Below are 21,865 nucleotides of genomic sequence, written 5' to 3'. Positions count from 1 at the left end.
ATGCAGATCTAAAACGCGTGGATTGCAGCAGCAGCAAGCCGAAAAGTGCAGGCATGTAAGGGATCTAGAGGTTGACAACATGTCTTCTTAACGGGAGTCCAGGAGCTCATCTCCACAAATGGACTTTTCAGGATCCTTGGGTGGCTCCGTAGTTTGAAACCAATTCTGGTTATCGCTTCTCGGCCTTTTGGCTAAGATCAAGTGTAGTATCTGTTCTTATCAGTTTAATATCTGATACGTCCCCTATCTGGGGACCATATATTAAATGGATTTTTAGAACAGGGAGATGGAAAAAGAGCTTGCTCTGTCCACTCCACGCATTGACCTGGTATTGCAGTATCTCCAGGACCGGTGCACCCCTTCTTTAATGCAGTTTCTAAAATCAGAAAGAATTGAATTCAATGTTTTTTGTTCATTTTGCTTGTTTGTCGGATTTTGGGATGGACTCTTTGGCTTTGCTTTTCTTCTCCTCATTGGATTTTTCATGTTCAAAGTTGCAGAAGCCAGATTACAAGCTCATTTTGGTTCAACTTCAGCAACTGTGCATTGCATTGCCATGTAATGTGATGCAATGCTATCTTTCTAGCTCTCCCTTTTTACTTCCTTTTGGATAAACAGACATATTAGGCAAGCATTTTGGAGCTTTCACCTAAATAACTACAGGTGGTGAAATAAGCTGCACAATATAATTGACCTTTCAGTATATTGTTGCACACACACCATCTATTTAGCAAATGCCCTTGTTATCAACAGCAGCCTTTTAAACTCACCTGAGCTAACAGGTATGTGCGCTGGTTACTCTGCTGCGCTTAAAATTTCTTTTTTGGTTTGCTACAATGCCTTTTCTGAAACGTTGTCTCCTTCTGCTGGGACACTGACTTCTTTCATTTAATGCCTGCAGACTATAAAAGAGAACCCAACCCAAAAAGTTTGGTTGATTAGTCTGTGGCATTCTGTTAAACTGTTGCTTATGGCGGTCTCTGTGAGCTTCTCAGCGACATTCAGCCAGCCAGGTATCCTGCCTGCAGTAGATGGAATGTGGCAATGGAACGCTGGCTGCGCGTGTCATAATAGGCTCTGAGCCTTCATATACCTGTGCACAGCAGCAGCCACCTTCAGTCTGCTGCTGGACAGCCAGCAGCAGCAGCAGCAGGAGAGGTATGTAATCAGGAGCCCTCCTGCTAAGGGTAGACAGCTGCTCGTTCCACCCCACCCCCCGCCTTAATTGGTTCTCCTCCCTTCCAACGGTGTTGAGGCGGGTGGGAACAGCAGGGGGTGAAGGTGCTGTGTTTAAAGAGGTGGAGTTATGCAGATCTAAAACGCGTGGATTGCAGCAGCAGCAAGCCGAAAAGTGCAGGCATGTAAGGGATCTAGAGGTTGACAACATGTCTTCTTAACGGGAGTCCAGGAGCTCATCTCCACAAATGGACTTTTCAGGATCCTTGGGTGGCTCCGTAGTTTGAAACCAATTCTGGTTATCGCTTCTCGGCCTTTTGGCTAAGATCAAGTGTAGTATCTGTTCTTATCAGTTTAATATCTGATACGTCCCCTATCTGGGGACCATATATTAAATGGATTTTTAGAACAGGGAGATGGAAAAAGAGCTTGCTCTGTCCACTCCACGCATTGACCTGGTATTGCAGTATCTCCAGGACCGGTGCACCCCTTCTTTAATGCAGTTTCTAAAATCAGAAAGAATTGAATTCAATGTTTTTTGTTCATTTTGCTTGTTTGTCGGATTTTGGGATTGACTCTTTGGCTTTGCTTTTCTTCTCCTCATTGGATTTTTCATGTTCAAAGTTGCAGAAGCCAGATTACAAGCTCATTTTGGTTCAACTTCAGCAACTGTGCATTGCATTGCCATGTAATGTGATGCAATGCTATCTTTCTAGCTCTCCCTTTTTACTTCCTTTTGGATAAACAGACATATTAGGCAAGCATTTTGGAGCTTTCACCTAAATAACTACAGGTGGTGAGATAAGCTGCACAATATAATTGACCTTTCAGTATATTGTTGCACACACACCATCTATTTAGCAAATGCCCTTGTTATCAACAGCAGCCTTTTAAACTCACCTGAGCTAACAGGTATGTGCGCTGGTTACTCTGCTGCGCTTAAAATTTCTTTTTTGGTTTGCTACAATGCCTTTTCTGAAACGTTGTCTCCTTCTGCTGGAACACTGACTTCTTTCATTTAATGCCTGCAGACTATAAAAGAGAACCCAACCCAAAAAGTTTGGTTGATTAGTCTGTGGCATTCTGTTAAACTGTTGCTTATGGCGGTCTCTGTGAGCTTCTCAGCGACATTCAGCCAGCCAGGTATCCTGCCTGCAGTAGATGGAATGTGGCAATGGAACGCTGGCTGCGCGTGTCATAATAGGCTCTGAGCCTTTATATACCTGTGCACAGCAGCAGCCACCTTCAGTCTGCTGCTGGACAGCCAGCAGCAGCAGCAGCAGGAGAGGTATGTAATCAGGAGCCCTCCTGCTAAGGGTAGACAGCTGCTCGTTCCACCCCACCCCCCGCCTTAATTGGTTCTCCTCCCTTCCAACGGTGTTGAGGCGGGTGGGAACAGCAGGGGGTGAAGGTGCTGTGTTTAAAGAGGTGGAGTTATGCAGATCTAAAACGCGTGGATTGCAGCAGCAGCAAGCCGAAAAGTGCAGGCATGTAAGGGATCTAGAGGTTGACAACATGTCTTCTTAACGGGAGTCCAGGAGCTCATCTCCACAAATGGACTTTTCAGGATCCTTGGGTGGCTCCGTAGTTTGAAACCAATTCTGGTTATCGCTTCTCGGCCTTTTGGCTAAGATCAAGTGTAGTATCTGTTCTTATCAGTTTAATATCTGATACGTCCCCTATCTGGGGACCATATATTAAATGGATTTTTAGAACAGGGAGATGGAAAAAGAGCTTGCTCTGTCCACTCCACGCATTGACCTGGTATTGCAGTATCTCCAGGACCGGTGCACCCCTTCTTTAATGCAGTTTCTAAAATCAGAAAGAATTGAATTCAATGTTTTTTGTTCATTTTGCTTGTTTGTCGGATTTTGGGATGGACTCTTTGGCTTTGCTTTTCTTCTCCTCATTGGATTTTTCATGTTCAAAGTTGCAGAAGCCAGATTACAAGCTCATTTTGGTTCAACTTCAGCAACTGTGCATTGCATTGCCATGTAATGTGATGCAATGCTATCTTTCTAGCTCTCCCTTTTTACTTCCTTTTGGATAAACAGACATATTAGGCAAGCATTTTGGAGCTTTCACCTAAATAACTACAGGTGGTGAGATAAGCTGCACAATATAATTGACCTTTCAGTATATTGTTGCACACACACCATCTATTTAGCAAATGCCCTTGTTATCAACAGCAGCCTTTTAAACTCACCTGAGCTAACAGGTATGTGCGCTGGTTACTCTGCTGCGCTTAAAATTTCTTTTTTGGTTTGCTACAATGCCTTTTCTGAAACGTTGTCTCCTTCTGCTGGAACACTGACTTCTTTCATTTAATGCCTGCAGACTATAAAAGAGAACCCAACCCAAAAAGTTTGGTTGATTAGTCTGTGGCATTCTGTTAAACTGTTGCTTATGGCGGTCTCTGTGAGCTTCTCAGCGACATTCAGCCAGCCAGGTATCCTGCCTGCAGTAGATGGAATGTGGCAATGGAACGCTGGCTGCGCGTGTCATAATAGGCTCTGAGCCTTTATATACCTGTGCACAGCAGCAGCCACCTTCAGTCTGCTGCTGGACAGCCAGCAGCAGCAGCAGCAGGAGAGGTATGTAATCAGGAGCCCTCCTGCTAAGGGTAGACAGCTGCTCGTTCCACCCCACCCCCCGCCTTAATTGGTTCTCCTCCCTTCCAACGGTGTTGAGGCGGGTGGGAACAGCAGGGGGTGAAGGTGCTGTGTTTAAAGAGGTGGAGTTATGCAGATCTAAAACGCGTGGATTGCAGCAGCAGCAAGCCGAAAAGTGCAGGCATGTAAGGGATCTAGAGGTTGACAACATGTCTTCTTAACGGGAGTCCAGGAGCTCATCTCCACAAATGGACTTTTCAGGATCCTTGGGTGGCTCCGTAGTTTGAAACCAATTCTGGTTATCGCTTCTCGGCCTTTTGGCTAAGATCAAGTGTAGTATCTGTTCTTATCAGTTTAATATCTGATACGTCCCCTATCTGGGGACCATATATTAAATGGATTTTTAGAACAGGGAGATGGAAAAAGAGCTTGCTCTGTCCACTCCACGCATTGACCTGGTATTGCAGTATCTCCAGGACCGGTGCACCCCTTCTTTAATGCAGTTTCTAAAATCAGAAAGAATTGAATTCAATGTTTTTTGTTCATTTTGCTTGTTTGTCGGATTTTGGGATGGACTCTTTGGCTTTGCTTTTCTTCTCCTCATTGGATTTTTCATGTTCAAACTTGCAGAAGCCAGATTACAAGCTCATTTTGGTTCAACTTCAGCAACTGTGCATTGCATTGCCATGTAATGTGATGCAATGCTATCTTTCTAGCTCTCCCTTTTTACTTCCTTTTGGATAAACAGACATATTAGGCAAGCATTTTGGAGCTTTCACCTAAATAACTACAGGTGGTGAGATAAGCTGCACAATATAATTGACCTTTCAGTATATTGTTGCACACACACCATCTATTTAGCAAATGCCCTTGTTATCAACAGCAGCCTTTTAAACTCACCTGAGCTAACAGGTATGTGCGCTGGTTACTCTGCTGCGCTTAAAATTTCTTTTTTGGTTTGCTACAATGCCTTTTCTGAAACGTTGTCTCCTTCTGCTGGAACACTGACTTCTTTCATTTAATGCCTGCAGACTATAAAAGAGAACCCAACCCAAAAAGTTTGGTTGATTAGTCTGTGGCATTCTGTTAAACTGTTGCTTATGGCGGTCTCTGTGAGCTTCTCAGCGACATTCAGCCAGCCAGGTATCCTGCCTGCAGTAGATGGAATGTGGCAATGGAACGCTGGCTGCGCGTGTCATAATAGGCTCTGAGCCTTTATATACCTGTGCACAGCAGCAGCCACCTTCAGTCTGCTGCTGGACAGCCAGCAGCAGCAGCAGCAGGAGAGGTATGTAATCAGGAGCCCTCCTGCTAAGGGTAGACAGCTGCTCGTTCCACCCCACCCCCCGCCTTAATTGGTTCTCCTCCCTTCCAACGGTGTTGAGGCGGGTGGGAACAGCAGGGGGTGAAGGTGCTGTGTTTAAAGAGGTGGAGTTATGCAGATCTAAAACGCGTGGATTGCAGCAGCAGCAAGCCGAAAAGTGCAGGCATGTAAGGGATCTAGAGGTTGACAACATGTCTTCTTAACGGGAGTCCAGGAGCTCATCTCCACAAATGGACTTTTCAGGATCCTTGGGTGGCTCCGTAGTTTGAAACCAATTCTGGTTATCGCTTCTCGGCCTTTTGGCTAAGATCAAGTGTAGTATCTGTTCTTATCAGTTTAATATCTGATACGTCCCCTATCTGGGGACCATATATTAAATGGATTTTTAGAACAGGGAGATGGAAAAAGAGCTTGCTCTGTCCACTCCACGCATTGACCTGGTATTGCAGTATCTCCAGGACCGGTGCACCCCTTCTTTAATGCAGTTTCTAAAATCAGAAAGAATTGAATTCAATGTTTTTTGTTCATTTTGCTTGTTTGTCGGATTTTGGGATGGACTCTTTGGCTTTGCTTTTCTTCTCCTCATTGGATTTTTCATGTTCAAACTTGCAGAAGCCAGATTACAAGCTCATTTTGGTTCAACTTCAGCAACTGTGCATTGCATTGCCATGTAATGTGATGCAATGCTATCTATCTAGCTCTCCCTTTTTACTTCCTTTTGGATAAACAGACATATTAGGCAAGCATTTTGGAGCTTTCACCTAAATAACTACAGGTGGTGAGATAAGCTGCACAATATAATTGACCATTCAGTATATTGTTGCACACACACCATCTATTTAGCAAATGCCCTTGTTATCAACAGCAGCCTTTTAAACTCACCTGAGCTAACAGGTATGTGCGCTGGTTACTCTGCTGCGCTTAAAATTTCTTTTTTGGTTTGCTACAATGCCTTTTCTGAAACGTTGTCTCCTTCTGCTGGAACACTGACTTCTTTCATTTAATGCCTGCAGACTATAAAAGAGAACCCAACCCAAAAAGTTTGGTTGATTAGTCTGTGGCATTCTGTTAAACTGTTGCTTATGGCGGTCTCTGTGAGCTTCTCAGCGACATTCAGCCAGCCAGGTATCCTGCCTGCAGTAGATGGAATGTGGCAATGGAACGCTGGCTGCGCGTGTCATAATAGGCTCTGAGCCTTTATATACCTGTGCACAGCAGCAGCCACCTTCAGTCTGCTGCTGGACAGCCAGCAGCAGCAGCAGCAGGAGAGGTATGTAATCAGGAGCCCTCCTGCTAAGGGTAGACAGCTGCTCGTTCCACCCCACCCCCCGCCTTAATTGGTTCTCCTCCCTTCCAACGGTGTTGAGGCGGGTGGGAACAGCAGGGGGTGAAGGTGCTGTGTTTAAAGAGGTGGAGTTATGCAGATCTAAAACGCGTGGATTGCAGCAGCAGCAAGCCGAAAAGTGCAGGCATGTAAGGGATCTAGAGGTTGACAACATGTCTTCTTAACGGGAGTCCAGGAGCTCATCTCCACAAATGGACTTTTCAGGATCCTTGGGTGGCTCCGTAGTTTGAAACCAATTCTGGTTATCGCTTCTCGGCCTTTTGGCTAAGATCAAGTGTAGTATCTGTTCTTATCAGTTTAATATCTGATACGTCCCCTATCTGGGGACCATATATTAAATGGATTTTTAGAACAGGGAGATGGAAAAAGAGCTTGCTCTGTCCACTCCACGCATTGACCTGGTATTGCAGTATCTCCAGGACCGGTGCACCCCTTCTTTAATGCAGTTTCTAAAATCAGAAAAAATTGAATTCAATGTTTTTTGTTCATTTTGCTTGTTTGTCGGATTTTGGGATGGACTCTTTGGCTTTGCTTTTCTTCTCCTCATTGGATTTTTCATGTTCAAACTTGCAGAAGCCAGATTACAAGCTCATTTTGGTTCAACTTCAGCAACTGTGCATTGCATTGCCATGTAATGTGATGCAATGCTATCTATCTAGCTCTCCCTTTTTACTTCCTTTTGGATAAACAGACATATTAGGCAAGCATTTTGGAGCTTTCACCTAAATAACTACAGGTGGTGAGATAAGCTGCACAATATAATTGACCATTCAGTATATTGTTGCACACACACCATCTATTTAGCAAATGCCCTTGTTATCAACAGCAGCCTTTTAAACTCACCTGAGCTAACAGGTATGTGCGCTGGTTACTCTGCTGCGCTTAAAATTTCTTTTTTGGTTTGCTACAATGCCTTTTCTGAAACGTTGTCTCCTTCTGCTGGAACACTGACTTCTTTCATTTAATGCCTGCAGACTATAAAAGAGAACCCAACCCAAAAAGTTTGGTTGATTAGTCTGTGGCATTCTGTTAAACTGTTGCTTATGGCGGTCTCTGTGAGCTTCTCAGCGACATTCAGCCAGCCAGGTATCCTGCCTGCAGTAGATGGAATGTGGCAATGGAACGCTGGCTGCGCGTGTCATAATAGGCTCTGAGCCTTTATATACCTGTGCACAGCAGCAGCCACCTTCAGTCTGCTGCTGGACAGCCAGCAGCAGCAGCAGCAGGAGAGGTATGTAATCAGGAGCCCTCCTGCTAAGGGTAGACAGCTGCTCGTTCCACCCCACCCCCCGCCTTAATTGGTTCTCCTCCCTTCCAACGGTGTTGAGGCGGGTGGGAACAGCAGGGGGTGAAGGTGCTGTGTTTAAAGAGGTGGAGTTATGCAGATCTAAAACGCGTGGATTGCAGCAGCAGCAAGCCGAAAAGTGCAGGCATGTAAGGGATCTAGAGGTTGACAACATGTCTTCTTAATGGGAGTCCAGGAGCTCATCTCCACAAATGGACTTTTCAGGATCCTTGGGTGGCTCCGTAGTTTGAAACCAATTCTGGTTATCGCTTCTCGGCCTTTTGGCTAAGATCAAGTGTAGTATCTGTTCTTATCAGTTTAATATCTGATACGTCCCCTATCTGGGGACCATATATTAAATGGATTTTTAGAACAGGGAGATGGAAAAAGAGCTTGCTCTGTCCACTCCACGCATTGACCTGGTATTGCAGTATCTCCAGGACCGGTGCACCCCTTCTTTAATGCAGTTTCTAAAATCAGAAAGAATTGAATTCAATGTTTTTTGTTCATTTTGCTTGTTTGTCGGATTTTGGGATGGACTCTTTGGCTTTGCTTTTCTTCTTCTCATTGGATTTTTCATGTTCAAAGTTGCAGAAGCCAGATTACAAGCTCATTTTGGTTCAACTTCAGCAACTGTGCATTGCATTGCCATGTAATGTGATGCAATGCTATCTTTCTAGCTCTCCCTTTTTACTTCCTTTTGGATAAACAGACATATTAGGCAAGCATTTTGGAGCTTTCACCTAAATAACTACAGGTGGTGAGATAAGCTGCACAATATAATTGACCTTTCAGTATATTGTTGCAAACACACCATCTATTTAGCAAATGCCCTTGTTATCACCTGCAGCCTTTTAAACTCACCTGAGCTAACAGGTATGTGCGCTGGTTACTCTGCTGCGCTTAAAATTTCTTTTTTGGTTTGCTACAATGCCTTTTCTGAAACGTTGTCTCCTTCTGCTGGAACACTGACTTCTTTCATTTAATGCCTGCAGACTATAAAAGAGAACCCAACCCAAAAAGTTTGGTTGATTAGTCTGTGGCATTCTGTTAAACTGTTGCTTATGGCGGTCTCTGTGAGCTTCTCAGCGACATTCAGCCAGCCAGGTATCCTGCCTGCAGTAGATGGAATGTGGCAATGGAACGCTGGCTGCGCGTGTCATAATAGGCTCTGAGCCTTTATATACCTGTGCACAGCAGCAGCCACCTTCAGTCTGCTGCTGGACAGCCAGCAGCAGCAGCAGCAGGAGAGGTATGTAATCAGGAGCCCTCCTGCTAAGGGTAGACAGCTGCTCGTTCCACCCCACCCCCCGCCTTAATTGGTTCTCCTCCCTTCCAACGGTGTTGAGGCGGGTGGGAACAGCAGGGGGTGAAGGTGCTGTGTTTAAAGAGGTGGAGTTATGCAGATCTAAAACGCGTGGATTGCAGCAGCAGCAAGCCGAAAAGTGCAGGCATGTAAGGGATCTAGAGGTTGACAACATGTCTTCTTAACGGGAGTCCAGGAGCTCATCTCCACAAATGGACTTTTCAGGATCCTTGGGTGGCTCCGTAGTTTGAAACCAATTCTGGTTATCGCTTCTCGGCCTTTTGGCTAAGATCAAGTGTAGTATCTGTTCTTATCAGTTTAATATCTGATACGTCCCCTATCTGGGGACCATATATTAAATGGATTTTTAGAACAGGGAGATGGAAAAAGAGCTTGCTCTGTCCACTCCACGCATTGACCTGGTATTGCAGTATCTCCAGGACCGGTGCACCCCTTCTTTAATGCAGTTTCTAAAATCAGAAAGAATTGAATTCAATGTTTTTTGTTCATTTTGCTTGTTTGTCGGATTTTGGGATGGACTCTTTGGCTTTGCTTTTCTTCTCCTCATTGGATTTTTCATGTTCAAAGTTGCAGAAGCCAGATTACAAGCTCATTTTGGTTCAACTTCAGCAACTGTGCATTGCATTGCCATGTAATGTGATGCAATGCTATCTTTCTAGCTCTCCCTTTTTACTTCCTTTTGGATAAACAGACATATTAGGCAAGCATTTTGGAGCTTTCATCTAAATAACTACAGGTGGTGAGATAAGCTGCACAATATAATTGACCTTTCAGTATATTGTTGCACACACACCATCTATTTAGCAAATGCCCTTGTTATCAACAGCAGCCTTTTAAACTCACCTGAGCTAACAGGTATGTGCGCTGGTTACTCTGCTGCGCTTAAAATTTCTTTTTTGGTTTGCTACAATGCCTTTTCTGAAACGTTGTCTCCTTCTGCTGGAACACTGACTTCTTTCATTTAATGCCTGCAGACTATAAAAGAGAACCCAACCCAAAAAGTTTGGTTGATTAGTCTGTGGCATTCTGTTAAACTGTTGCTTATGGCGGTCTCTGTGAGCTTCTCAGCGACATTCAGCCAGCCAGGTATCCTGCCTGCAGTAGATGGAATGTGGCAATGGAACGCTGGCTGCGCGTGTCATAATAGGCTCTGAGCCTTTATATACCTGTGCACAGCAGCAGCCACCTTCAGTCTGCTGCTGGACAGCCAGCAGCAGCAGCAGCAGGAGAGGTATGTAATCAGGAGCCCTCCTGCTAAGGGTAGACAGCTGCTCGTTCCACCCCACCCCCCGCCTTAATTGGTTCTCCTCCCTTCCAACGGTGTTGAGGCGGGTGGGAACAGCAGGGGGTGAAGGTGCTGTGTTTAAAGAGGTGGAGTTATGCAGATCTAAAACGCGTGGATTGCAGCAGCAGCAAGCCGAAAAGTGCAGGCATGTAAGGGATCTAGAGGTTGACAACATGTCTTCTTAACGGGAGTCCAGGAGCTCATCTCCACAAATGGACTTTTCAGGATCCTTGGGTGGCTCCGTAGTTTGAAACCAATTCTGGTTATCGCTTCTCGGCCTTTTGGCTAAGATCAAGTGTAGTATCTGTTCTTATCAGTTTAATATCTGATACGTCCCCTATCTGGGGACCATATATTAAATGGATTTTTAGAACAGGGAGATGGAAAAAGAGCTTGCTCTGTCCACTCCACGCATTGACCTGGTATTGCAGTATCTCCAGGACCGGTGCACCCCTTCTTTAATGCAGTTTCTAAAATCAGAAAGAATTGAATTCAATGTTTTTTGTTCATTTTGCTTGTTTGTCGGATTTTGGGATGGACTCTTTGGCTTTGCTTTTCTTCTCCTCATTGGATTTTTCATGTTCAAAGTTGCAGAAGCCAGATTACAAGCTCATTTTGGTTCAACTTCAGCAACTGTGCATTGCATTGCCATGTAATGTGATGCAATGCTATCTTTCTAGCTCTCCCTTTTTACTTCCTTTTGGATAAACAGACATATTAGGCAAGCATTTTGGAGCTTTCACCTAAATAACTACAGGTGGTGAGATAAGCTGCACAATATAATTGACCTTTCAGTATATTGTTGCACACACACCATCTATTTAGCAAATGCCCTTGTTATCAACAGCAGCCTTTTAAACTCACCTGAGCTAACAGGTATGTGCGCTGGTTACTCTGGTGCGCTTAAAATTTCTTTTTTGGTTTGCTACAATGCCTTTTCTGAAACGTTGTCTCCTTCTGCTGGGACACTGACTTCTTTCATTTAATGCCTGCAGACTATAAAAGAGAACCCAACCCAAAAAGTTTGGTTGATTAGTCTGTGGCATTCTGTTAAACTGTTGCTTATGGCGGTCTCTGTGAGCTTCTCAGCGACATTCAGCCAGCCAGGTATCCTGCCTGCAGTAGATGGAATGTGGCAATGGAACGCTGGCTGCGCGTGTCATAATAGGCTCTGAGCCTTTATATACCTGTGCACAGCAGCAGCCACCTTCAGTCTGCTGCTGGACAGCCAGCAGCAGCAGCAGCAGGAGAGGTATGTAATCAGGAGCCCTCCTGCTAAGGGTAGACAGCTGCTCGTTCCACCCCACCCCCCGCCTTAATTGGTTCTCCTCCCTTCCAACGGTGTTGAGGCGGGTGGGAACAGCAGGGGGTGAAGGTGCTGTGTTTAAAGAGGTGGAGTTATGCAGATCTAAAACGCGTGGATTGCAGCAGCAGCAAGCCGAAAAGTGCAGGCATGTAAGGGATCTAGAGGTTGACAACATGTCTTCTTAACGGGAGTCCAGGAGCTCATCTCCACAAATGGACTTTTCAGGATCCTTGGGTGGCTCCGTAGTTTGAAACCAATTCTGGTTATCGCTTCTCGGCCTTTTGGCTAAGATCAAGTGTAGTATCTGTTCTTATCAGTTTAATATCTGATACGTCCCCTATCTGGGGACCATATATTAAATGGATTTTTAGAACAGGGAGATGGAAAAAGAGCTTGCTCTGTCCACTCCACGCATTGACCTGGTATTGCAGTATCTCCAGGACCGGTGCACCCCTTCTTTAATGCAGTTTCTAAAATCAGAAAGAATTGAATTCAATGTTTTTTGTTCATTTTGCTTGTTTGTCGGATTTTGGGATGGACTCTTTGGCTTTGCTTTTCTTCTCCTCATTGGATTTTTCATGTTCAAAGTTGCAGAAGCCAGATTACAAGCTCATTTTGGTTCAACTTCAGCAACTGTGCATTGCATTGCCATGTAATGTGATGCAATGCTATCTTTCTAGCTCTCCCTTTTTACTTCCTTTTGGATAAACAGACATATTAGGCAAGCATTTTGGAGCTTTCACCTAAATAACTACAGGTGGTGAGATAAGCTGCACAATATAATTGACCTTTCAGTATATTGTTGCACACACACCATCTATTTAGCAAATGCCCTTGTTATCAACAGCAGCCTTTTAAACTCACCTGAGCTAACAGGTATGTGCGCTGGTTACTCTGGTGCGCTTAAAATTTCTTTTTTGGTTTGCTACAATGCCTTTTCTGAAACGTTGTCTCCTTCTGCTGGGACACTGACTTCTTTCATTTAATGCCTGCAGACTATAAAAGAGAACCCAACCCAAAAAGTTTGGTTGATTAGTCTGTGGCATTCTGTTAAACTGTTGCTTATGGCGGTCTCTGTGAGCTTCTCAGCGACATTCAGCCAGCCAGGTATCCTGCCTGCAGTAGATGGAATGTGGCAATGGAACGCTGGCTGCGCGTGTCATAATAGGCTCTGAGCCTTTATATACCTGTGCACAGCAGCAGCCACCTTCAGTCTGCTGCTGGACAGCCAGCAGCAGCAGCAGCAGGAGAGGTATGTAATCAGGAGCCCTCCTGCTAAGGGTAGACAGCTGCTCGTTCCACCCCACCCCCCGCCTTAATTGGTTCTCCTCCCTTCCAACGGTGTTGAGGCGGGTGGGAACAGCAGGGGGTGAAGGTGCTGTGTTTAAAGAGGTGGAGTTATGCAGATCTAAAACGCGTGGATTGCAGCAGCAGCAAGCCGAAAAGTGCAGGCATGTAAGGGATCTAGAGGTTGACAACATGTCTTCTTAACGGGAGTCCAGGAGCTCATCTCCACAAATGGACTTTTCAGGATCCTTGGGTGGCTCCGTAGTTTGAAACCAATTCTGGTTATCGCTTCTCGGCCTTTTGGCTAAGATCAAGTGTAGTATCTGTTCTTATCAGTTTAATATCTGATACGTCCCCTATCTGGGGACCGTATATTAAATGGATTTTTAGAACAGGGAGATGGAAAAAGAGCTTGCTCTGTCCACTCCATGCATTGACCTGGTATTGCAGTATCTCCAGGACCGGTGCACCCCTTCTTTAATGCAGTTTCTAAAATCAGAAAGAATTGAATTCAATGTTTTTTGTTCATTTTGCTTGTTTGTCGGATTTTGGGATGGACTCTTTGGCTTTGCTTTTCTTCTCCTCATTGGATTTTTCATGTTCAAAGTTGCAGAAGCCAGATTACAAGCTCATTTTGGTTCAACTTCAGCAACTGTGCATTGCATTGCCATGTAATGTGATGCAATGCTATCTTTCTAGCTCTCCCTTTTTATTTCCTTTTGGATAAACAGACATATTAGGCAAGCATTTTGGAGCTTTCACCTAAATAACTACAGGTGGTGAGATAAGCTGCACAATATAATTGACCTTTCAGTATATTGTTGCACACACACCATCTATTTAGCAAATGCCCTTGTTATCAACAGCAGCCTTTTAAACTCACCTGAGCTAACAGGTATGTGCGCTGGTTACTCTGCTGCGCTTAAAATTTCTTTTTTGGTTTGCTACAATGCCTTTTCTGAAACGTTGTCTCCTTCTGCTGGAACACTGACTTCTTTCATTTAATGCCTGCAGACTATAAAAGAGAACCCAACCCAAAAAGTTTGGTTGATTAGTCTGTGGCATTCTGTTAAACTGTTGCTTATGGCGGTCTCTGTGAGCTTCTCAGCGACATTCAGCCAGCCAGGTATCCTGCCTGCAGTAGATGGAATGTGGCAATGGAACGCTGGCTGCGCGTGTCATAATAGGCTCTGAGCCTTTATATACCTGTGCACAGCAGCAGCCACCTTCAGTCTGCTGCTGGACAGCCAGCAGCAGCAGCAGGAGAGGTATGTAATCAGGAGCCCTCCTGCTAAGGGTAGACAGCTGCTCGTTCCACCCCACCCCCCGCCTTAATTGGTTCTCCTCCCTTCCAACGGTGTTGAGGCGGGTGGGAACAGCAGGGGGTGAAGGTGCTGTGTTTAAAGAGGTGGAGTTATGCAGATCTAAAACGCGTGGATTGCAGCAGCAGCAAGCCGAAAAGTGCAGGCATGTAAGGGATCTAGAGGTTGACAACATGTCTTCTTAACGGGAGTCCAGGAGCTCATCTCCACAAATGGACTTTTCAGGATCCTTGGGTGGCTCCGTAGTTTGAAACCAATTCTGGTTATCGCTTCTCGGCCTTTTGGCTAAGATCAAGTGTAGTATCTGTTCTTATCAGTTTAATATCTGATACGTCCCCTATCTGGGGACCATATATTAAATGGATTTTTAGAACAGGGAGATGGAAAAAGAGCTTGCTCTGTCCACTCCACGCATTGACCTGGTATTGCAGTATCTCCAGGACCGGTGCACCCCTTCTTTAATGCAGTTTCTAAAATCAGAAAGAATTGAATTCAATGTTTTTTGTTCATTTTGCTTGTTTGTCGGATTTTGGGATGGACTCTTTGGCTTTGCTTTTCTTCTCCTCATTGGATTTTTCATGTTCAAAGTTGCAGAAGCCAGATTACAAGCTCATTTTGGTTCAACTTCAGCAACTGTGCATTGCATTGCCATGTAATGTGATGCAATGCTATCTTTCTAGCTCTCCCTTTTTACTTCCTTTTGGATAAACAGACATATTAGGCAAGCATTTTGGAGCTTTCACCTAAATAACTACAGGTGGTGAGATAAGCTGCACAATATAATTGACCTTTCAGTATATTGTTGCACACACACCATCTATTTAGCAAATGCCCTTGTTATCAACAGCAGCCTTTTAAACTCACCTGAGCTAACAGGTATGTGCGCTGGTTACTCTGCTGCGCTTAAAATTTCTTTTTTGGTTTGCTACAATGCCTTTTCTGAAACGTTGTCTCCTTCTGCTGGAACACTGACTTCTTTCATTTAATGCCTGCAGACTATAAAAGAGAACCCAACCCAAAAAGTTTGGTTGATTAGTCTGTGGCATTCTGTTAAACTGTTGCTTATGGCGGTCTCTGTGAGCTTCTCAGCGACATTCAGCCAGCCAGGTATCCTGCCTGCAGTAGATGGAATGTGGCAATGGAACGCTGGCTGCGCGTGTCATAATAGGCTCTGAGCCTTTATATACCTGTGCACAGCAGCAGCCACCTTCAGTCTGCTGCTGGACAGCCAGCAGCAGCAGCAGCAGGAGAGGTATGTAATCAGGAGCCCTCCTGCTAAGGGTAGACAGCTGCTCGTTCCACCCCACCCCCCGCCTTAATTGGTTCTCCTCCCTTCCAACGGTGTTGAGGCGGGTGGGAACAGCAGGGGGTGAAGGTGCTGTGTTTAAAGAGGTGGAGTTATGCAGATCTAAAACGCGTGGATTGCAGCAGCAGCAAGCCGAAAAGTGCAGGCATGTAAGGGATCTAGAGGTTGACAACATGTCTTCTTAACGGGAGTCCAGGAGCTCATCTCCACAAATGGACTTTTCAGGATCCTTGGGTGGCTCCGTAGTTTGAAACCAATTCTGGTTATCGCTTCTCGGCCTTTTGGCTAAGATCAGGTGTAGTATCTTTCGAAAAGGCGGTTTTGGATGTTGGCCGCCCTAGTAGATTGATACATTATGCACACTGGGGTTTAGGCGCTTGTTAGTATGCCAGGTGGCTAATATAGTCATCTGGTGGAAAGCATGGCCCCCCAGGATCGACGCCATTGGGCCGGGGAAGATCGAAAGCCCGAAGTGTGAAGTGCCCCAGGAGTGGTGACCCTGGGGTGCCTTAACTCACTGGGATTGGGAACCCCACTTGAGTTTATGGCACATTTGCACAAGCACTTCAAATTTTCTTTCTTCGCACACACCCTTATTCCGGGCCTTCTGGCCTTAGGATGGGGAATTTTTCAATTCCCGGTCGAAGGTCCGGGCAGTATTATACTGTGAAACCTTCACTATTTATTTAATTTCTTTGTCACTGTGTGTCCACTTATTCACGTGTGTCACGTCCTACTAGGACTTTGTCGGCATGCGGTTCCCTTACGGGTTCCTCTCTTGGCAGGTCTAGGGGGGGAGTGTGTGGCCATCAGGTTCCGCTCCCCCCTGAACCCCCCCTGGCTCTCCTCTTTTGGGAGGAGAGCTTTGTTGGCTCCCCTCTTCCGGGAGGGGAGCACAGTCTTTGGCTCCCAGTGCCTTGCTCGGGTGAGAACTCGGGCAGGTGCTGGGGGTAAGATTGGGTCGCCTCTGGCTTCGGCTGGAGGTGGCTTTTTGTCCCTGTTCCTCGCTGTGGCCTTTTGGCTCGGAGGGACGGGGAATGGTTTGGGGGACCCTTCTCCTTTTGGAGAGGGTTTCAAGAAGACCAGCATCCTAGTGCACTTTTTTTGTGGCACTTGTCACTTTTTTAAGCGCACTCGGGTTTTGTACACGAATTCGGGCTTTCGATAAAAAAAAAAAATCTGTTCTTATCAGTTTAATATCTGATACGTCCCCTATCTGGGGACCATATATTAAATGGATTTTTAGAACAGGGAGATGGAAAAAGAGCTTGCTCTGTCCACTCCACGCATTGACCTGGTATTGCAGTATCTCCAGGACCGGTGCACCCCTTCTTTAATGCAGTTTCTAAAATCAGAAAGAATTGAATTCAATGTTTTTTGTTCATTTTGCTTGTTTGTCGGATTTTGGGATGGACTCTTTGGCTTTGCTTTTCTTCTCCTCATTGGATTTTTCATGTTCAAAGTTGCAGAAGCCAGATTACAAGCTCATTTTGGTTCAACTTCAGCAACTGTGCATTGCATTGCCATGTAATGTGATGCAATGCTATCTTTCTAGCTCTCCCTTTTTACTTCCTTTTGGATAAACAGACATATTAGGCAAGCATTTTGGAGCTTTCACCTAAATAACTACAGGTGGTGAGATAAGCTGCACAATATAATTGACCTTTCAGTATATTGTTGCACACACACCATCTATTTAGCAAATGCCCTTGTTATCAACAGCAGCCTTTTAAACTCACCTGAGCTAACAGGTATGTGCGCTGGTTACTCTGCTGCGCTTAAAATTTCTTTTTTGGTTTGCTACAATGCCTTTTCTGAAACGTTGTCTCCTTCTGCTGGAACACTGACTTCTTTCATTTAATGCCTGCAGACTATAAAAGAGAACCCAACCCAAAAAGTTTGGTTGATTAGTCTGTGGCATTCTGTTAAACTGTTGCTTATGGCGGTCTCTGTGAGCTTCTCAGCGACATTCAGCCAGCCAGGTATCCTGCCTGCAGTAGATGGAATGTGGCAATGGAACGCTGGCTGCGCGTGTCATAATAGGCTCTGAGCCTTTATATACCTGTGCACAGCAGCAGCCACCTTCAGTCTGCTGCTGGACAGCCAGCAGCAGCAGCAGCAGGAGAGGTATGTAATCAGGAGCCCTCCTGCTAAGGGTAGACAGCTGCTCGTTCCACCCCACCCCCCGCCTTAATTGGTTCTCCTCCCTTCCAACGGTGTTGAGGCGGGTGGGAACAGCAGGGGGTGAAGGTGCTGTGTTTAAAGAGGTGGAGTTATGCAGATCTAAAACGCGTGGATTGCAGCAGCAGCAAGCCGAAAAGTGCAGGCATGTAAGGGATCTAGAGGTTGACAACATGTCTTCTTAACGGGAGTCCAGGAGCTCATCTCCACAAATGGACTTTTCAGGATCCTTGGGTGGCTCCGTAGTTTGAAACCAATTCTGGTTATCGCTTCTCGGCCTTTTGGCTAAGATCAAGTGTAGTATCTGTTCTTATCAGTTTAATATCTGATACGTCCCCTATCTGGGGACCATATATTAAATGGATTTTTAGAACAGGGAGATGGAAAAAGAGCTTGCTCTGTCCACTCCACGCATTGACCTGGTATTGCAGTATCTCCAGGACCGGTGCACCCCTTCTTTAATGCAGTTTCTAAAATCAGAAAGAATTGAATTCAATGTTTTTTGTTCATTTTGCTTGTTTGTCGGATTTTGGGATGGACTCTTTGGCTTTGCTTTTCTTCTCCTCATTGGATTTTTCATGTTCAAAGTTGCAGAAGCCAGATTACAAGCTCATTTTGGTTCAACTTCAGCAACTGTGCATTGCATTGCCATGTAATGTGATGCAATGCTATCTTTCTAGCTCTCCCTTTTTACTTCCTTTTGGATAAACAGACATATTAGGCAAGCATTTTGGAGCTTTCACCTAAATAACTACAGGTGGTGAGATAAGCTGCACAATATAATTGACCTTTCAGTATATTGTTGCACACACACCATCTATTTAGCTAATGCCCTTGTTATCAACAGCAGCCTTTTAAACTCACCTGAGCTAACAGGTATGTGCGCTGGTTACTCTGCTGCGCTTAAAATTTCTTTTTTGGTTTGCTACAATGCCTTTTCTGAAACGTTGTCTCCTTCTGCTGGAACACTGACTTCTTTCATTTAATGCCTGCAGACTATAAAAGAGAACCCAACCCAAAAAGTTTGGTTGATTAGTCTGTGGCATTCTGTTAAACTGTTGCTTATGGCGGTCTCTGTGAGCTTCTCAGCGACATTCAGCCAGCCAGGTATCCTGCCTGCAGTAGATGGAATGTGGCAATGGAACGCTGGCTGCGCGTGTCATAATAGGCTCTGAGCCTTTATATACCTGTGCACAGCAGCAGCCACCTTCAGTCTGCTGCTGGACAGCCAGCAGCAGCAGCAGCAGGAGAGGTATGTAATCAGGAGCCCTCCTGCTAAGGGTAGACAGCTGCTCGTTCCACCCCACCCCCCGCCTTAATTGGTTCTCCTCCCTTCCAACGGTGTTGAGGCGGGTGGGAACAGCAGGGGGTGAAGGTGCTGTGTTTAAAGAGGTGGAGTTATGCAGATCTAAAACGCGTGGATTGCAGCAGCAGCAAGCCGAAAAGTGCAGGCATGTAAGGGATCTAGAGGTTGACAACATGTCTTCTTAACGGGAGTCCAGGAGCTCATCTCCACAAATGGACTTTTCAGGATCCTTGGGTGGCTCCGTAGTTTGAAACCAATTCTGGTTATCGCTTCTCGGCCTTTTGGCTAAGATCAAGTGTAGTATCTGTTCTTATCAGTTTAATATCTGATACGTCCCCTATCTGGGGACCATATATTAAATGGATTTTTAGAACAGGGAGATGGAAAAAGAGCTTGCTCTGTCCACTCCACGCATTGACCTGGTATTGCAGTATCTCCAGGACCGGTGCACCCCTTCTTTAATGCAGTTTCTAAAATCAGAAAGAATTGAATTCAATGTTTTTTGTTCATTTTGCTTGTTTGTCGGATTTTGGGATGGACTCTTTGGCTTTGCTTTTCTTCTCCTCATTGGATTTTTCATGTTCAAAGTTGCAGAAGCCAGATTACAAGCTCATTTTGGTTCAACTTCAGCAACTGTGCATTGCATTGCCATGTAATGTGATGCAATGCTATCTTTCTAGCTCTCCCTTTTTACTTCCTTTTGGATAAACAGACATATTAGGCAAGCATTTTGGAGCTTTCACCTAAATAACTACAGGTGGTGAGATAAGCTGCACAATATAATTGACCTTTCAGTATATTGTTGCACACACACCATCTATTTAGCAAATGCCCTTGTTATCAACAGCAGCCTTTTAAACTCACCTGAGCTAACAGGTATGTGCGCTGGTTACTCTGCTGCGCTTAAAATTTCTTTTTTGGTTTGCTACAATGCCTTTTCTGAAACGTTGTCTCCTTCTGCTGGAACACTGACTTCTTTCATTTAATGCCTGCAGACTATAAAAGAGAACCCAACCCAAAAAGTTTGGTTGATTAGTCTGTGGCATTCTGTTAAACTGTTGCTTATGGCGGTCTCTGTGAGCTTCTCAGCGACATTCAGCCAGCCAGGTATCCTGCCTGCAGTAGATGGAATGTGGCAATGGAACGCTGGCTGCGCGTGTCATAATAGGCTCTGAGCCTTTATATACCTGTGCACAGCAGCAGCCACCTTCAGTCTGCTGCTGGACAGCCAGCAGCAGCAGCAGCAGGAGAGGTATGTAATCAGGAGCCCTCCTGCTAAGGGTAGACAGCTGCTCGTTCCACCCCACCCCCCGCCTTAATTGGTTCTCCTCCCTTCCAACGGTGTTGAGGCGGGTGGGAACAGCAGGGGGTGAAGGTGCTGTGTTTAAAGAGGTGGAGTTATGCAGATCTAAAACGCGTGGATTGCAGCAGCAGCAAGCCGAAAAGTGCAGGCATGTAAGGGATCTAGAGGTTGACAACATGTCTTCTTAACGGGAGTCCAGGAGCTCATCTCCACAAATGGACTTTTCAGGATCCTTGGGTGGCTCCGTAGTTTGAAACCAATTCTGGTTATCGCTTCTCGGCCTTTTGGCTAAGACCAAGTGTCTTGTCTGGGGTCCTTGAGTGTTTTCCCTTGGCCTTCCGGCATCGCCATCTTGATGGCTTAAGCCGGTTGCTGCTTTAGGGGGAGAACGAGGAGGAACGAGAGAGTGATCATAATGGGCGTGAAGATACGCTATGCTGGGACCGATGACAATCGGGTTCGCAATGCATTCCGCATTGAAGTTGATGCTGCTGTCAGAGAGCGTTTCAATCTGTCGTATATGGTGCACGAGGTGATCTTCAAAATCCTGGAAGTGACAAGAGAAAACATCGTCTGCCTGCAGGAATCCCGGAAAGAAGGACGGTATGTCTTGGTGCTACAATCTATGGCGGCTTGCCGGAACCTGTATAAGAAGTTGAGGGAGCAGGAGAAGAATCCAACCTTGCATGGTTTGACTTTTACAGTCTTGTACTCCAAAGGTGATGTTCCCCTAGTCATATTTATGTGTAATCCCTTTGTGCACGAACATGACATTGCGACTTTTCTTAAGAGGCATTGTGACTTTGTGAGCAACAGTCACAAAATCATGAACGAGGAGAACTTATGGACTGGCAAATACAGATATTTTGTCAGATTTGGGGAAAGTTCTTCGGAGCCTGGAGGTGTTCATTACCCTCCCCAAAGTTTCTCTATCGGGAGAGATAGGGGTATTCTCTTCTTTCCTGAGGCCCCAGTTTTTTGCAGGAAATGTAAGAAGTACGGACACTTACAAGAGGTTTGTACTGCTGTGCCTGTTTGCTCCAAGTGCAACCAAAGTGGGCATGTTGCTAAGGACTGTACCAATCCAATTGTTTGCAATGCTTGTGGTATGGAGGGGCATGCCTTTAAGGATTGTACTCGTCGTGCGAACGAGGGCAAGGCAAGGGCATACTCTGAGGTGGTCTCGAACTCTCCGAGGCCTAAGAGTGTGGCACCTGAGGCCGCAGTTTCTTCCAGGGTGAAGGTAGTGGAACAGCGTGTGGAGACTGCTCCAGTGAGGGCGTCTGCTGACCTACTGGTGGAGCCCGGGAGAGTGGAAGAGGTTCTGGCAGCTGAGATGGACATTTCTTCCTATCAGGGGGGTTTCATTGACTCCTTTTGTGAAGAACGTGAGGGAGCCTTGGAAATCCCAGGGGACCCGGCTCTCAGTTGGAGCAGTGAAAGTATGGATGAAGAGGGAGCTGGAGGTCAAGGAGACTTCACTGAGACTGGGGTGAGGTC

The 21,865-nt window shown here is 45.5% G+C and overlaps 15 non-coding genes across 15 annotated transcripts; all 15 read left to right on the top strand.

Moving 5' to 3' along the window:
- The first annotated feature begins 171 nt into the window (after positions 1-171).
- Positions 172-362, top strand: LOC141193915 (U2 spliceosomal RNA). Its single transcript, XR_012266718.1, has one exon. It is a non-coding gene; the product is annotated as a U2 spliceosomal RNA (small nuclear RNA).
- Positions 363-1,477: 1,115 nt separating this feature from the next.
- On the top strand, positions 1,478-1,668 carry LOC141193914 (U2 spliceosomal RNA). Its single transcript, XR_012266717.1, has one exon. It is a non-coding gene; the product is annotated as a U2 spliceosomal RNA (small nuclear RNA).
- A 1,115-nt stretch (positions 1,669-2,783) lies between these two features.
- On the top strand, positions 2,784-2,974 carry LOC141193913 (U2 spliceosomal RNA). The gene has a single exon (XR_012266716.1). It is a non-coding gene; the product is annotated as a U2 spliceosomal RNA (small nuclear RNA).
- Positions 2,975-4,089: 1,115 nt separating this feature from the next.
- On the top strand, positions 4,090-4,280 carry LOC141193912 (U2 spliceosomal RNA). Its single transcript, XR_012266715.1, has one exon. It is a non-coding gene; the product is annotated as a U2 spliceosomal RNA (small nuclear RNA).
- Positions 4,281-5,395: 1,115 nt separating this feature from the next.
- Positions 5,396-5,586, top strand: LOC141193911 (U2 spliceosomal RNA). Its single transcript, XR_012266714.1, has one exon. It is a non-coding gene; the product is annotated as a U2 spliceosomal RNA (small nuclear RNA).
- Positions 5,587-6,701: 1,115 nt separating this feature from the next.
- On the top strand, positions 6,702-6,892 carry LOC141193909 (U2 spliceosomal RNA). Its single transcript, XR_012266712.1, has one exon. It is a non-coding gene; the product is annotated as a U2 spliceosomal RNA (small nuclear RNA).
- A 1,115-nt stretch (positions 6,893-8,007) lies between these two features.
- Positions 8,008-8,198, top strand: LOC141193908 (U2 spliceosomal RNA). Its single transcript, XR_012266711.1, has one exon. It is a non-coding gene; the product is annotated as a U2 spliceosomal RNA (small nuclear RNA).
- Positions 8,199-9,313: 1,115 nt separating this feature from the next.
- LOC141193907 (U2 spliceosomal RNA) lies at positions 9,314-9,504 on the top strand. The gene has a single exon (XR_012266710.1). It is a non-coding gene; the product is annotated as a U2 spliceosomal RNA (small nuclear RNA).
- A 1,115-nt stretch (positions 9,505-10,619) lies between these two features.
- On the top strand, positions 10,620-10,810 carry LOC141193905 (U2 spliceosomal RNA). The gene has a single exon (XR_012266709.1). It is a non-coding gene; the product is annotated as a U2 spliceosomal RNA (small nuclear RNA).
- A 1,115-nt stretch (positions 10,811-11,925) lies between these two features.
- LOC141193904 (U2 spliceosomal RNA) lies at positions 11,926-12,116 on the top strand. The gene has a single exon (XR_012266708.1). It is a non-coding gene; the product is annotated as a U2 spliceosomal RNA (small nuclear RNA).
- A 1,115-nt stretch (positions 12,117-13,231) lies between these two features.
- LOC141194263 (U2 spliceosomal RNA) lies at positions 13,232-13,422 on the top strand. The gene has a single exon (XR_012267049.1). It is a non-coding gene; the product is annotated as a U2 spliceosomal RNA (small nuclear RNA).
- Positions 13,423-14,534: 1,112 nt separating this feature from the next.
- LOC141193903 (U2 spliceosomal RNA) lies at positions 14,535-14,725 on the top strand. Its single transcript, XR_012266707.1, has one exon. It is a non-coding gene; the product is annotated as a U2 spliceosomal RNA (small nuclear RNA).
- A 1,997-nt stretch (positions 14,726-16,722) lies between these two features.
- Positions 16,723-16,906, top strand: LOC141193641 (U2 spliceosomal RNA). Its single transcript, XR_012266538.1, has one exon. It is a non-coding gene; the product is annotated as a U2 spliceosomal RNA (small nuclear RNA).
- A 1,115-nt stretch (positions 16,907-18,021) lies between these two features.
- LOC141193902 (U2 spliceosomal RNA) lies at positions 18,022-18,212 on the top strand. Its single transcript, XR_012266706.1, has one exon. It is a non-coding gene; the product is annotated as a U2 spliceosomal RNA (small nuclear RNA).
- A 1,115-nt stretch (positions 18,213-19,327) lies between these two features.
- LOC141193901 (U2 spliceosomal RNA) lies at positions 19,328-19,518 on the top strand. The gene has a single exon (XR_012266705.1). It is a non-coding gene; the product is annotated as a U2 spliceosomal RNA (small nuclear RNA).
- Positions 19,519-21,865: the final 2,347 nt, after the last annotated feature.

The sequence above is a fragment of the Phyllobates terribilis genome, unplaced genomic scaffold, assembly GCF_046119375.1.
Source record: "Phyllobates terribilis strain yellow unplaced genomic scaffold, ASM4611937v1 Scaffold_66__1_contigs__length_7565176, whole genome shotgun sequence".
Lineage (NCBI taxonomy): Eukaryota > Metazoa > Chordata > Amphibia > Anura > Dendrobatidae > Phyllobates > Phyllobates terribilis.
This window is presented reverse-complemented; position numbering and strand designations above follow the sequence as displayed.